The sequence below is a fragment of the Lissotriton helveticus genome, chromosome 9 (genome assembly GCF_964261635.1).
Source record: "Lissotriton helveticus chromosome 9, aLisHel1.1, whole genome shotgun sequence".
In the NCBI taxonomy this organism is placed as follows: domain Eukaryota; kingdom Metazoa; phylum Chordata; class Amphibia; order Caudata; family Salamandridae; genus Lissotriton; species Lissotriton helveticus.
In genome coordinates, this window is record NC_136070.1 from 103,936,642 (window position 1) to 103,951,108 (window position 14,467).

The following is a 14,467-nucleotide window of genomic DNA, read 5'->3' on the forward strand; positions in this document are numbered from 1 at the left end:
CAAAATTCATCAAACGAGATTGCCCTTGTTGGAAGAAACCACGAGGTTAGTATGGATTGTTCCTCTTTTATTTAAGGCAGTTGCACACAGAGGGAAGCAGGAAAACAAAATCCATTTCTTTTTTGCCAGACCGGTTTCGGGAAATCATCCCTTCCTCAATGGCTCCCTTCATGAAAAAACAGTGTTTCATTCTGCACCTTCTTATTCACGAACCTGCCCCAGTGGGCGTGGCTGTACACACAGCCTGCTGGATCTTGTAGTGCAGTTTGTTTAGCTCCAGTGAGTTCGTTTTTTCATGCGGCTTTTAAAACATTCATAAAACCCCAGTGGGTTGGATGTTGAATCATGCTTGCACATCCGAAGTATTATTTCAACTGTCTTTAGGCAACTAACCTCCCAAAGGTAATGAAACCCGGTGGCTCCATTACAGGTCCGCTGTGCGGCAGGCTTCTTCCGCGACTGAGCAGAGCCGCCAAAATTCATCAAACGAGATTGCCCTTGTTGGAAGAAACCACGAGGTTAGTATGGATTGTTCCTCTTTTATTTAAGGCAGTTGCACACAGAGGGAAGCAGGAAAACAAAATCCATTTCTTTTTTGCCAGACCGGTTTCGGGAAATCATCCCTTCCTCAATGGCTCCCTTCATGAAAAAACGGTGTTTCATTCTGCACCTTCTTATTCACGAACCTGCCCCAGTGGGCGTGGCTGTACACACAGCCTGCTGGATCTTGTAGTGCAGTTTGTTTAGCTCCAGTGAGTTCGTTTTTTCATGCGGCTTTTAAAACATTCATAAAACCCCAGTGGGTTGGATGTTGAATCATGCTTGCACATCCGAAGTATTATTTCAACTGTCTTTAGGCAACTAACCTCCCAAAGGTAATGAAACCCGGTGGCTCCATTACAGGTCCGCTGTGCGGCAGGCTTCTTCCGCGACTGAGCAGAGCCGCCAAAATTCATCAAACGAGATTGCCCTTGTTGGAAGAAACCACGAGGTTAGTATGGATTGTTCCTCTTTTATTTAAGGCAGTTGCACACAGAGGGAAGCAGGAAAACAAAATCCATTTCTTTTTTGCCAGACCGGTTTCGGGAAATCATCCCTTCCTCAATGGCTCCCTTCATGAAAAAACAGTGTTTCATTCTGCACCTTCTTATTCACGAACCTGCCCCAGTGGGCGTGGCTGTACACACAGCCTGCTGGATCTTGTAGTGCAGTTTGTTTAGCTCCAGTGAGTTCGTTTTTTCATGCGGCTTTTAAAACATTCATAAAACCCCAGTGGGTTGGATGTTGAATCATGCTTGCACATCCGAAGTATTATTTCAACTGTCTTTAGGCAACTAACCTCCCAAAGGTAATGAAACCCGGTGGCTCCATTACAGGTCCGCTGTGCGGCAGGCTTCTTCCGCGACTGAGCAGAGCCGCCAAAATTCATCAAACGAGATTGCCCTTGTTGGAAGAAACCACGAGGTTAGTATGGATTGTTCCTCTTTTATTTAAGGCAGTTGCACACAGAGGGAAGCAGGAAAACAAAATCCATTTCTTTTTTGCCAGACCGGTTTCGGGAAATCATCCCTTCCTCAATGGCTCCCTTCATGAAAAAACGGTGTTTCATTCTGCACCTTCTTATTCACGAACCTGCCCCAGTGGGCGTGGCTGTACACACAGCCTGCTGGATCTTGTAGTGCAGTTTGTTTAGCTCCAGTGAGTTCGTTTTTTCATGCGGCTTTTAAAACATTCATAAAACCCCAGTGGGTTGGATGTTGAATCATGCTTGCACATCCGAAGTATTATTTCAACTGTCTTTAGGCAACTAACCTCCCAAAGGTAATGAAACCCGGTGGCTCCATTACAGGTCCGCTGTGCGGCAGGCTTCTTCCGCGACTGAGCAGAGCCGCCAAAATTCATCAAACGAGATTGCCCTTGTTGGAAGAAACCACGAGGTTAGTATGGATTGTTCCTCTTTTATTTAAGGCAGTTGCACACAGAGGGAAGCAGGAAAACAAAATCCATTTCTTTTTTGCCAGACCGGTTTCGGGAAATCATCCCTTCCTCAATGGCTCCCTTCATGAAAAAACGGTGTTTCATTCTGCACCTTCTTATTCACGAACCTGCCCCAGTGGGCGTGGCTGTACACACAGTCGCGGAAGAAGCCTGCCGCACAGCCGCGACAGCCGCATACTTCGGATGTGCAAGCATGATTCAACATCCAACCCACTGGGGTTTTATGAATGTTTTAAAAGCCGCATGAAAAAAACGAACTCACTGGAGCTAAACAAACTGCACTACAAGATCCAGCAGGCTGTGTGTACAGCCACGCCCACTGGGGCAGGTTCGTGAATAAGAAGGTGCAGAATGAAACACCGTTTTTTCATGAAGGGAGCCATTGAGGAAGGGATGATTTCCCGAAACCGGTCTGGCAAAAAAGAAATGGATTTTGTTTTCCTGCTTCCCTCTGTGTGCAACTGCCTTAAATAAAAGAGGAACAATCCATACTAACCTCGTGGTTTCTTCCAACAAGGGCAATCTCGTTTGACGAATTTTGGCGGCTCTGCTCAGTCGCGGAAGAAGCCTGCCGCACAGCGGACCTGTAATGGAGCCACCGGGTTTCATTACCTTTGGGAGGTTAGTTGCCTAAAGACAGTTGAAATAATACTTCGGATGTGCAAGCATGATTCAACATCCAACCCACTGGGGTTTTATGAATGTTTTAAAAGCCGCATGAAAAAAACGAACTCACTGGAGCTAAACAAACTGCACTACAAGATCCAGCAGGCTGTGTGTACAGCCACGCCCACTGGGGCAGGTTCGTGAATAAGAAGGTGCAGAATGAAACACCGTTTTTTCATGAAGGGAGCCATTGAGGAAGGGATGATTTCCCGAAACCGGTCTGGCAAAAAAGAAATGGATTTTGTTTTCCTGCTTCCCTCTGTGTGCAACTGCCTTAAATAAAAGAGGAACAATCCATACTAACCTCGTGGTTTCTTCCAACAAGGGCAATCTCGTTTGATGAATTTTGGCGGCTCTGCTCAGTCGCGGAAGAAGCCTGCCGCACAGCGGACCTGTAATGGAGCCACCGGGTTTCATTACCTTTGGGAGGTTAGTTGCCTAAAGACAGTTGAAATAATACTTCGGATGTGCAAGCATGATTCAACATCCAACCCACTGGGGTTTTATGAATGTTTTAAAAGCCGCATGAAAAAAACGAACTCACTGGAGCTAAACAAACTGCACTACAAGATCCAGCAGGCTGTGTGTACAGCCACGCCCACTGGGGCAGGTTCGTGAATAAGAAGGTGCAGAATGAAACACCGTTTTTTCATGAAGGGAGCCATTGAGGAAGGGATGATTTCCCGAAACCGGTCTGGCAAAAAAGAAATGGATTTTGTTTTCCTGCTTCCCTCTGTGTGCAACTGCCTTAAATAAAAGAGGAACAATCCATACTAACCTCGTGGTTTCTTCCAACAAGGGCAATCTCGTTTGATGAATTTTGGCGGCTCTGCTCAGTCGCGGAAGAAGCCTGCCGCACAGCGGACCTGTAATGGAGCCACCGGGTTTCATTACCTTTGGGAGGTTAGTTGCCTAAAGACAGTTGAAATAATACTTCGGATGTGCAAGCATGATTCAACATCCAACCCACTGGGGTTTTATGAATGTTTTAAAAGCCGCATGAAAAAAACGAACTCACTGGAGCTAAACAAACTGCACTACAAGATCCAGCAGGCTGTGTGTACAGCCACGCCCACTGGGGCAGGTTCGTGAATAAGAAGGTGCAGAATGAAACACCGTTTTTTCATGAAGGGAGCCATTGAGGAAGGGATGATTTCCCGAAACCGGTCTGGCAAAAAAGAAATGGATTTTGTTTTCCTGCTTCCCTCTGTGTGCAACTGCCTTAAATAAAAGAGGAACAATCCATACTAACCTCGTGGTTTCTTCCAACAAGGGCAATCTCGTTTGATGAATTTTGGCGGCTCTGCTCAGTCGCGGAAGAAGCCTGCCGCACAGCGGACCTGTAATGGAGCCACCGGGTTTCATTACCTTTGGGAGGTTAGTTGCCTAAAGACAGTTGAAATAATACTTCGGATGTGCAAGCATGATTCAACATCCAACCCACTGGGGTTTTATGAATGTTTTAAAAGCCGCATGAAAAAAACGAACTCACTGGAGCTAAACAAACTGCACTACAAGATCCAGCAGGCTGTGTGTACAGCCACGCCCACTGGGGCAGGTTCGTGAATAAGAAGGTGCAGAATGAAACACCGTTTTTTCATGAAGGGAGCCATTGAGGAAGGGATGATTTCCCGAAACCGGTCTGGCAAAAAAGAAATGGATTTTGTTTTCCTGCTTCCCTCTGTGTGCAACTGCCTTAAATAAAAGAGGAACAATCCATACTAACCTCGTGGTTTCTTCCAACAAGGGCAATCTCGTTTGATGAATATATATATATATATATATATATATATATATTTACATTTTTTTTATTTTTTTGTTTTTATTTAGCAGGCTTTTTGGTTTTTAATTTGATCTCCCTAAAGTTCATTATTGCCAAATCAAAAGTAATTAGTCTCTAAAATGAATGGTTGTAATTTAGATAAATCATGTAAATTAAATCGTTTTAATGGATCATTGATTACTTTGTATAATTTTAATTGAGAGAAATTTGAATGAAATTAATGTGTTTTGTATAATATAATATTAATTGTTATGGCCAGCTTGGCTGAAAACAATTTTTAAAAAATTAATTAAATGTGCGGAGATTCGGCACTCGTATTGATACTACTCGTAAATTCCTTTGTGAATAGCAAACAATTTTACAATCACGCAAATGTGTGAATTTTTCTTTGTAAATTAGAACCTCAGTGTCTCCTTTCTATCTTACTCTTGAATTTGCACTACATCATATTATGCTAAAAGGCAGCTCAAAATATGCTAAATAAATACTCGTTTAGAGTGAAGCCCTTTCTGCAGAAAAAATAGACATTTTTGCCTTTGGAAGAGTCCTTGTGGAGCCTAAAGCGCTACAAATGTGTTCCACCTGCGTATTGTTTGCATTGGTCCAGTAAAAGTTGACATCACACCCACTAGCCTTGGTGCAGTGAGAATAAGTATGCACTGGTTTCTTGCAAAGTAGACCAGTCTGGTGCAGTGTAAACTAACTGTAACATTAAAGTGAGCAGAGACACAATCCTAACTGTGTGAGTATAATCCAGCTCCATCAATCAAAGTGCACATTAACATGGAAATGAAGGGGAGTCGGTGAGGATGGCTCTTTGAAATTAAGGTAAATGATGTCTGTAATGCAAGATCCCAAGGTTATGAGTTAGAAAGAGAGAGGCATGAAATTAAAGTTCAGAATAATAATTCTTTACATTAGTATGAGGCCTGACAGTGCAAGGCTATTGTATTAGGCTGATCAAGTGCTAAATATATGCTACATTCCTCAAAACACCTATTCATCAAAATGAAAGCTTTCCCAGCTTGGGTTATGTGATTCTCTGCAATTCTCAGGAGTTTGTCTTGCGGAGCCATAAATCAGCTGGTTTCACTGCTGTACAACATTATTCTCAACTTTGCACACATTATGTGATGGAAGGGACCAATGCCACCCTAGACACACAATGACAGCCCTGAAATTATTGCCAAGTTCAAGGAAATATCTCTTTTTGTATGGTCTCCCCTAGTTTTCTAACTGATGCTGCTGACTTTTCAGCTCTGAGACTGCACTTAGGCCTTCCCACCAGACAACAGTGCCAGTGCCCTGACCCTAAAGTGTGTGTCGAATAGGCTCTACACAATTGTAAATGGTTAACTTACCGTTAGGTCCCTTGTACATGGTGCCCTGGTACCCAGGGCATGTACGTTAAAGGGGTACAGATCTGATTGTGCCCCCTTAGAGTTCCTCCAAGAAAAATAACCCAATCCCACTCCCCCAGTCTGCCATTGCAGACTGGTAGAGCAGGCTTACATTGAAATAAATGGCAAAGCCACCACTTCCCTTGAAAATATGTGCTTGTCACCCCACTGGCAGGACTACAAGCACTAAAGGCAAGGTGCAACATATGACACAGGCAGGACATGTACAGGACATGTACTTAGCATGTCCAGACAGTAAAAAGCACCAAACTGCCGTTTTTACTGCCGATAACTTGGTCACCCAATTGTCAAGTACCGGGTTACAGGCTGACCCCTCAGCTGTGCTACCTCCTAAACGGTGCAAACAAAGTAGGCACTTCAAGGTATCAAACAACTTGTTACATTAAACCCACCTGGTATCTCAAGGCGAAAGTAATGTAACTGGTTGAATTGTGCAGCTTTAAAACAGCTGCCCCTTTGTTGCCTTTAAAACTCCTGGGCCTTCCCAGACACACGTGAAGTCTGCACCATGAGACAGCTTTCTGCCCTACTAAAGAGATGTGGTAATGAATCTCAGGAAGAAGAACAATGAGGAATTGCAGGCCAGAGAGGTGTCACTTCCCTCCTGCAGGAAGTCACTAGGGTGGTAACCCCATAGGGGAAGGGTTGCCCCATTGTTGAGGTTGACAGGTTGGCATGGGAAGAAAAGAGGGTAAACCAATAGCCCAATGTTTTCAAGCCTCTACCACCACCCCCGAGCAGCACACAGGCAAGGACCCGATGCACAGAGTTGCATTAGAATTCGCTGAGCCTGGGAGTGCTGTGGGAGTGTTACTGGGACCCTCAGAAGGTGAGTTTTAGATCCAGGAAGGTGTCTGCGACAGCGGCTGTCTGGTAATCCAGGATCAACTGGATTTCAACCAGACCAGAGAGGCCTTTTGTGGGACGTCAACCCTGCAACCAGGACCCTCTCACCGTCTTTGCGGACCGACGATGCATCCACAGCATCCTTAGAGCATCTTCAGCGTCCTTCTTCCCTTGCATCAGGACCACTCCATAGTCATCCATTGCAACGTGGATAAAGTGCCTGGAAACACTGAGGGACAGCTTCTTCTGGGTAGGTAACTGTTCTTGATGAACTTGATTGTCCCATTGACTAGCTCCCTGGCAGAGTTTGTCACCGCAAGTACTTGTAACTGACCGCATTGACACTTACCTACTTTTTCCTTGAAAATGTTTCTAAGTGTCCAGTTCATTGACTTTGGCAAGGCTTGAGCTGAGGGTTTTACAGATGAAACCTACTGGACTTATAGGGGCTGGTAAGTGTATTACATGGTGAGGTTGCACAATCACACCATATAATACACCTCTGTTGGAAATGGCCCTTTTTGCGGGGTTATTCCGAAACTTTTTACTTCTTCCTCCCTTGTTTTTCCTGACCTGTGGTTGTTGGCAATAGGACTCTCAGCACTTTACCACTGCTGGTCTGTGCTAAAGTGCATATGCTCTCCCTGTAAATTATTACTATGATTGGTTATCCATGATTGGCATATTTGTTTTACCTGTAAAGTCCCTAGTAAAGGGCACTGAGTGTGCCAGGGCTGGTAATTCAAATGCTACTAGTGGGCCTGCAGCACTGATTGTGCCACCCACATGAGTAGCCCTACAATGGTGTCTCAGGCCTGCCACCGCAGTGCCTGTGCGCAGTCTGTGAACTGCCATGTTCTCCTGGCCAGTGTACACACTGACCAGGGCTGGGCCTTCCCTTTTCTTACACATTGGACACCCCTATGGTAGGCCCAAGGTACCCCCCTGGGCAGGGTGCAGTGTATGTGAAAGGTAGGACATGTACTAGTGTTGGTGACATGTCCTGATAGTGAAATACTGCCAATTTAGTTTTTCACTATTGAACGGCCATCTTGCCCATAGGATAGAATGAGGAATGCTGTGTCCCATGTGTACCTGCATATCTCCCCATAGGAGCAAGATGGGAAGCTGAAGTCTAGTATCCCTGAACTCAGAATTTGATAACGCATCTTTTAAGAAAGATGGTTTTTAAATTCTGTGTTTGAAAATAGCACTTTTAGAAAGAGGCTATTTTTCTTTTCAACCTTTCTGTGTACCCCTGCCTGTTTGTGTATTGACTGTCTGGTTTGTGAGTGAGATTTCTTTGAGCCAAAGATCACCGCCATCGCTGGCCCAGGCCCCCAGATCGCCGCTCCTAAGCTCACTGCCGCAGGCCGGAGACCCCGTGACGTCATCTCTCTGCCGCGCTGGGATTGGCCCAGCGGGAGAGAGTATTTCCCTGGAGCTGGAGGCCCGCCGCGAGTGCTGCACTGCTATTGGTGGAGGCGTCTCCTGGTCCTGGAGGCGCGACGCGGGAGCCGTGCTGGGATTGGAGGAGGCGCCCCTGAGCTCGAAGGCTTGACGAGAGGGCAGCGCTGGGTTCCCGGAAGCGTGAGGTGTCTCCGCCCTGTCCCCGCGATCAGTTACTGCCGAAGCAAGGAAGGAGAAAGACCGCATCCCCAGTAACCGCTCAACTTTAGTTAAAGGATTACCGTTGGGGACGGGTGCAGGTCTGCAGGCAGGCGTGCGAGGTCTCCCGCCTTCTGAAAGTAATCGCGCTGGTGCTCATTGCGTGGGCTCCCATCGGCACGGCCTGTACCAGGGCAGTAGTAGAGCTGTGGTACCGGGGCCCGCTCAAAGAGCCTATTGGTTTCCATCATTTGGGGGGCATATTTTTGGCAATTGCTCCACGCGGAGCCGTCGCCAGTCGGGGAAGGCCCGTTATCAATAAGAGAACTGTGCAGATGTTAAGAGAACTGTGTAGATGACAAAAGAACTGTGCAGGGGCTGATGGGACCAGTGCTTTGGTTTTGACAACAAAAATCTACCCGTTTGTTTTACCAAAGAAATACAGCAGCTACACCTTTGTAAAAAGAACATTACCAGAGAACCTTTGTAGATGAAATCACGGTTATTATGTTGGATATGCCGTTTTAACCTTGCCTAAATTAGATAAAGATATTTATATTTTTATAAATACCTGTGTGATGTCAATTTGTGATGTTTCACTGGATTACTGTGCGTGTTAGTGCAAATACTTTACCCATTGCCTTAAGGATAAGCCTGTCTGCTCGTGCCAAGCTACCAAGGGGGTGAGCAGGGGTTATCATCAGTGTGTTCTTCCCCCTTACCCTGACTAGAGTGGGGGTTTCGGCCTGGCTTTGGCGCAAGCCTCAGCTAGCCAGAAATCCCATTTCTAACAACCTCATTACCTCACACTGAGTATCCCAGCTCAAGATTCAGTTGAGTTACAGTATGTAACTTTTGTGGAATGCACTGGTAATATCCACATGGGGCCTGATGCACAAAGGTAGTTTGTAAAATCATAGAGGTTGCTACACCTACATTGCCATTTGATATTTACTAAACCATTTTAAGAGTCAAAAAAGTATTTCCAACTTTTAAAATTGGTTTTGCGACCCATTAGACCAGTCAGCCTCAAGGCGGTCTTCCCCCAAACGTTTTGCCTTCCTCCTCCATTTTTGCTAATCTTGTTTTTGCTGGCCTTAGGCCTCTGTGTATTTTACCACTACTAACCAGTGCTAAAGTGCAGGTTCCTATTCCTTAAAACATGTTAACATTAGCTTATTTCCAATTGGCATTTAATTTGCTTATATGTCCATAGTAAAGTGGTACTACTTGTACCCAGGGCTTGTAAATTACATGCTACTAGTGGTCCTGCTTTCAGTGTACAAGGCAAACCCTAGGATCATAAAGGACTAAGGGTACTGAAGTATTTTAAGGAACAATGGTCCCTTAGCAAAGATGGAAAGGTAACCACGATGGATCAAATAATAAGTTCCATGAACAGTTTTGATAAACAAAATATAAAATATTTATTTTCTACTCACATAAATTAAACCAAAAAATATATATATATATGGAAACTCCTCCAGCTGGAGTAATTTCAAGAAACAAAAAACAGGTGTAAAAACATGACAAAACAAAACATTTTGGGCTATTGGAAATTGTGACTCGCAATTTGGCCCAAATTGCGAGTCGCAATCTGCGTTTAGTTTTGCACATTTCTTTGGGTCACATGACTAGGTGTAGATAGCAGTTGGGCTTTGTGTATTCTTCCTAGACAGCCACACACAATAGAGGGATTAGGTGTGTCTGAATGGGCCATCACTGGCAGGATTTGGCGGTGGTGTTAGGTACTGCCCCATTACACCTGAAGAGGTTGTGTCCTGCTTTCACACAAAGGGTTGTATTCTTCCCATAGTTAGTCCGGAGCCAGGGCAAAGGGAGCCAAGAGACCTGTGCACTTTAAGGGAAACCTCTAGAAGCTGGTCCCACTTCAAAGGAGACACCAAGTACACATTTTGGACCTCAGACACCAACTCTTCAGTACACTCCGGGCCTGTGGATACTACAGAAGAAAGGCTGCTTTTCTGCTTTACTGCAAGGACTGCCACTCTGTTGCCCTGCTAGTCTGCTGCCGCTGCCCTGCTAGCTGAGAAGGAAGATTCAGCTCTGCACCCTTCACCCCAGACTGAAGTGACTCCAAGGGTCAGCCAGCTGACCTCCTGGTCTGATCTACAAGGACATAACAGCTTCCAGACGTTCTGTGTAACTGCCCAGCTGACATGCTGCCTATAAATTGTAACTGTAACTGATTGAGTCCTACTGGCCCCTGCTAGAGTGAGTTACTGACCCCAAAGTGGTGCCTCTCAGGTCCTTGACCCTTGGTGTGACTTAGTCAATCAATCAATCAGGGCTCTATAGAGCACAGCTTATCACCCGATAGGGTATCCAGGCTCTTACAGGCCCTGGAGGCATATTTAAACAGCCAGGTTTTGAGGGCCAATCAGAAATCTAGAAGTGAGGTGATGGTCTGGAGCTGTGTGGGGAGGCTGTTCCAGGTCTTTGCTGCACTAAGGGAGAAGGAGCATCCTCCACTTCTGCTTTGGGCGATGCGGGGAGCAAGGCCAAGTGAAAGGTAGGCAGAGCGTAGTCTTCTCGATGGTTGGTGGAAGTTCTGGCAGTGGTTAATATAGGTGGGCCCCTGGTTATGTAGAGCCTTTTGTGCGTGGGTCAGCAGCTTGAATTGGCATCTCTTCCGTTTGGTGAGCCAGTGGAGATTCTTTAGGTAGGGTATGATATGGGTTCGTCGGAGAAGGCTGAGGATGAGTCTGGCTGTGGATGTTCTGTATGATCTGAAGTCCCTGCAGAAGGTGAGCAGCGATTCCTATGTAGATGGCTTTGCCATAGTCCTGTCCGCTGGGGATAAGGGCTTGTGTTGCATCTTGTGTGTAGGAATAGGCACTTGAAAATCTTAGGTAGCATGCATAGAGTGAGAAAGCAGGCGGAGGAGGCGGTGTTAATCTGTGATTTTTATGGTGAGCTTGTTATCAATGATGATTCTGAGGTTTCTGACGTGGTTGGAGGGAGTGGCTGTGGGTCCTAGGTCTGGTGGCCACCTGGGACCACATAACACAATAAGCGCATTTTAATTGTTTGCGCAGGGTGCATCTTTAAAAAGGTGCACCATGCATAAAGAATGAAAATGCACCCTATTACGAAGAATGCACTGCCCCCAAGACAGCCGCGAACTCAAGCTGCCCTGGAAGTAGCGCATTCAGGTGATAAATGGAACGGCTGCTTTAAAAGGGATTGGAGATCCCTTTGCAGGAGGGTGCAATCAGTGACTGTACCCGCATGCAAGGGGGTATCTGGGGGATCTATAGGACCCCCTTTCCCCTCCAGAGGGCTGCTCTCAAGGGGCGCACTGACAGTGTGCCACCTTTTAGGTCGTGCACTGTCAGTGCACCCCCAGACAGCTTCTTTGCCTCTGCTCCCACGTCTGTAATACGGCGCAGGCACAGAGGCAAAACAATTCCCTCATTTGCATGGGGCACGCCCCCATGGAAATGAGGGAACAACCCCTCCTGTTGCGCCCCTGAGGCACTTTCTGTAATACAGCCTCAGGAGTCGTTCCATGTGTTGCTGCTGTTGCCAAAGGTTAGTACTTACTTCTTGTCTGTTTTTAGCTGCAGACAGTTGTTCTTCATCCAGTTGTCAATGCATCTGTGGAAGCTGGTTTTGGTGGTGGTGGGGTCGTCGGTGAGTGAGAGGATGAGTTGGGTGTCGTCTGCGTAGGAACTTATATTTAGACTGTGGGATCTGACGATGTTGGTCTGTGGGGTTATATATGCATTGAAGAGCGTGGGGCTGGGGATGAGACCTGGAAGACACTGCAGGTGAATTCCTTAGGTTCCGAGGTGAAAGGTGTATCCTCACGGTTCTTCTGCTGAGGAAGGAGGTGATCCATCTGTGCCCTTCCCCATGAATGCCGATGTGGTAGAGTTCTTTGAGCAGTTTATGGTGGGATATGAGGTCAGAGGCTGCCAAGAGGTCAAGGAGGATCAACGCTGCTGTTTCTTCTTGGCCGAGGAGGGTTCAGATGTCATCAGTGACTGCGATCAGGCTGGTTTTGGTGCTGTGATTGCTGAGAAAGCTGGATTGGGAGACGTTGAGTACCTAGTTCTGCTACAGGTGTGTCATAAGTTGATTGTTGATGATCTTTTCCAGTATCTTTTCTGGGAGTGGGTGCAGGAAATCGGCCAGTAGTTTTTGAGTTCACTGGGGTCAGTTGAGCTCCTCCTACGTTTTTAGGATCTTTGCAAACACGACAGGCCCCTTCTTGCCAAGACCTTGCCAGCCATGCCACTTGTCAACGCAAAGCTCCAGCCCATCAGTCCATGACGCTGACAGGATCTTTGTACTGCAGCAACGGCCGTCCGCAAAACCTGGCCACCTCTTTGTGCTACTTCAACAGACACCTGTAACACTCTCACTTTTCCTTGCCGTCCCTCCCACTGCAAACTGAAATCTTGGTGCTGGAATGAGAAGTTAACTCTTTCAGCAGGACTAACCTGGTCCATGTATCCGACCCGTGCTCCAATGGGGTTGGCCTGAACCTTTGACTTTTTCTCGTTACCGCACTTCCAGATAGAAGTGAATGGTGAATTGAGCGCCTAGCCGCTATTTCACCATATCTCCAGTTCTATTGGATTTATTTTTGTTGTTTTGGTCCTGTTTTATTTATTTATTTAAATATTACTCTATTTTCCTCTTACCAATCCATCCATCCACCATTTCATTATTAGTTTTCCATCTATCCATCCTTCTGCTCACACTTCCAAACATTCATACATCCTTTTACCCATCCATTCATCCATTTACCAATTCACCCTCCATTTATCAATCCAGCAATCTTTCCTTCCACATCTCATCCATTCAGCCACTTATCCAGACTTTTGTCATTCTACTTTATTTCTCTCACTCACGCAAATATTGTTGTATCCATACATCCATCAGTCCATTCACCCTGCATCCATCCTTTCATCCCTTCTACCTTTTCTTCTCATCCCAGTTTCTTCCTTATTTTCATGCACCCTTCATTTCACTCTTCCATTTCCAGTCCTCTCTCTTTCTTTCCCTCGCTTGTCTTCATGCTTTCTGTGTTGTAATTAACTTTCCTTACTTGACCTCTGTTATCAGTGTCCTGTATTTTAAAGGACTTTTGTCTGTAAAGCTGCAGACTGGAAGGGCGCATAAATAGCTGTGACTGTCAACACCACTCCAGCTTAAGCTGCAAAAGTGGGGAGTTCATGACGCCACTGGCCCCTTAAATCTGCTCTACAGGTATTGCACAAAAGTCCCTAAATTATGACATCATACCCGGTTACTTACTTAAAGACAGTTCGTGTAAAAACTGTACTAAGGAAGCTTGCAAACAACATAAGTGACCAAAATGTGAGTGGCTGCTGTTCATGGCACTTGTGTTTTTGCACCTTTTTAGCGTCAAATGCATCCTCCTGTCCAAAAAAGATATAAGGACGCATTTGAAGTTAACATGTAGAGCTAAAATACAAATTGCCATTTTGCGTAGTTTCACATCGTTTTCCCAAAACTTCAAGTAATTATGCAAAAGGAAATTATGTGAATTTTGCATGCCTCCAAGTACATTAGCCAATCTAGTGCAATAGCAAATCCCCAATTGCCTTACCTTTCTCCTCCTATCTACTCCTCTCCCTCCTCCAGGTCATCCTCTCCCTTCACTAGGATCCTGAGCAATACAGTTTTAAACTGCTCGGCTACCCTCACATCTCCTCTCATTATCCTCAGTCTCCATGCTACCATTCTAACATCCTCCCCCACTTATATGCTGCCCTATCCTGCACCCTTTCTAGTTTCCCACCTTCTGGACCTCATCTCACTCTCCCAGTTAAAGCTTTTCCTCAGCATCTGCTAGCTTCTCTAAATTCTCTTTTAGGCATCCTCTCTCTTCCTACACCTCTACAAACTCCTTCTTCCTCTTTTTCTTGACTTCCTCCCTGCTCCCTCCATAAACACCCACCATGTACTCAGCCCTCATGTTACCCAAACCTTTAATTTCCTGCTGCTCCATCAGGTTCCCTGCGGCTAATACTCAACTCTAATACTTCAGGCCCAGCCCTCAGCCTGAAAGGACAATCCTGGTCTCATCTTCCAGAGTTACACTTCTCTCCCCCAGATCTATTATGCTCCTTGACTGAGAAAATGTAAG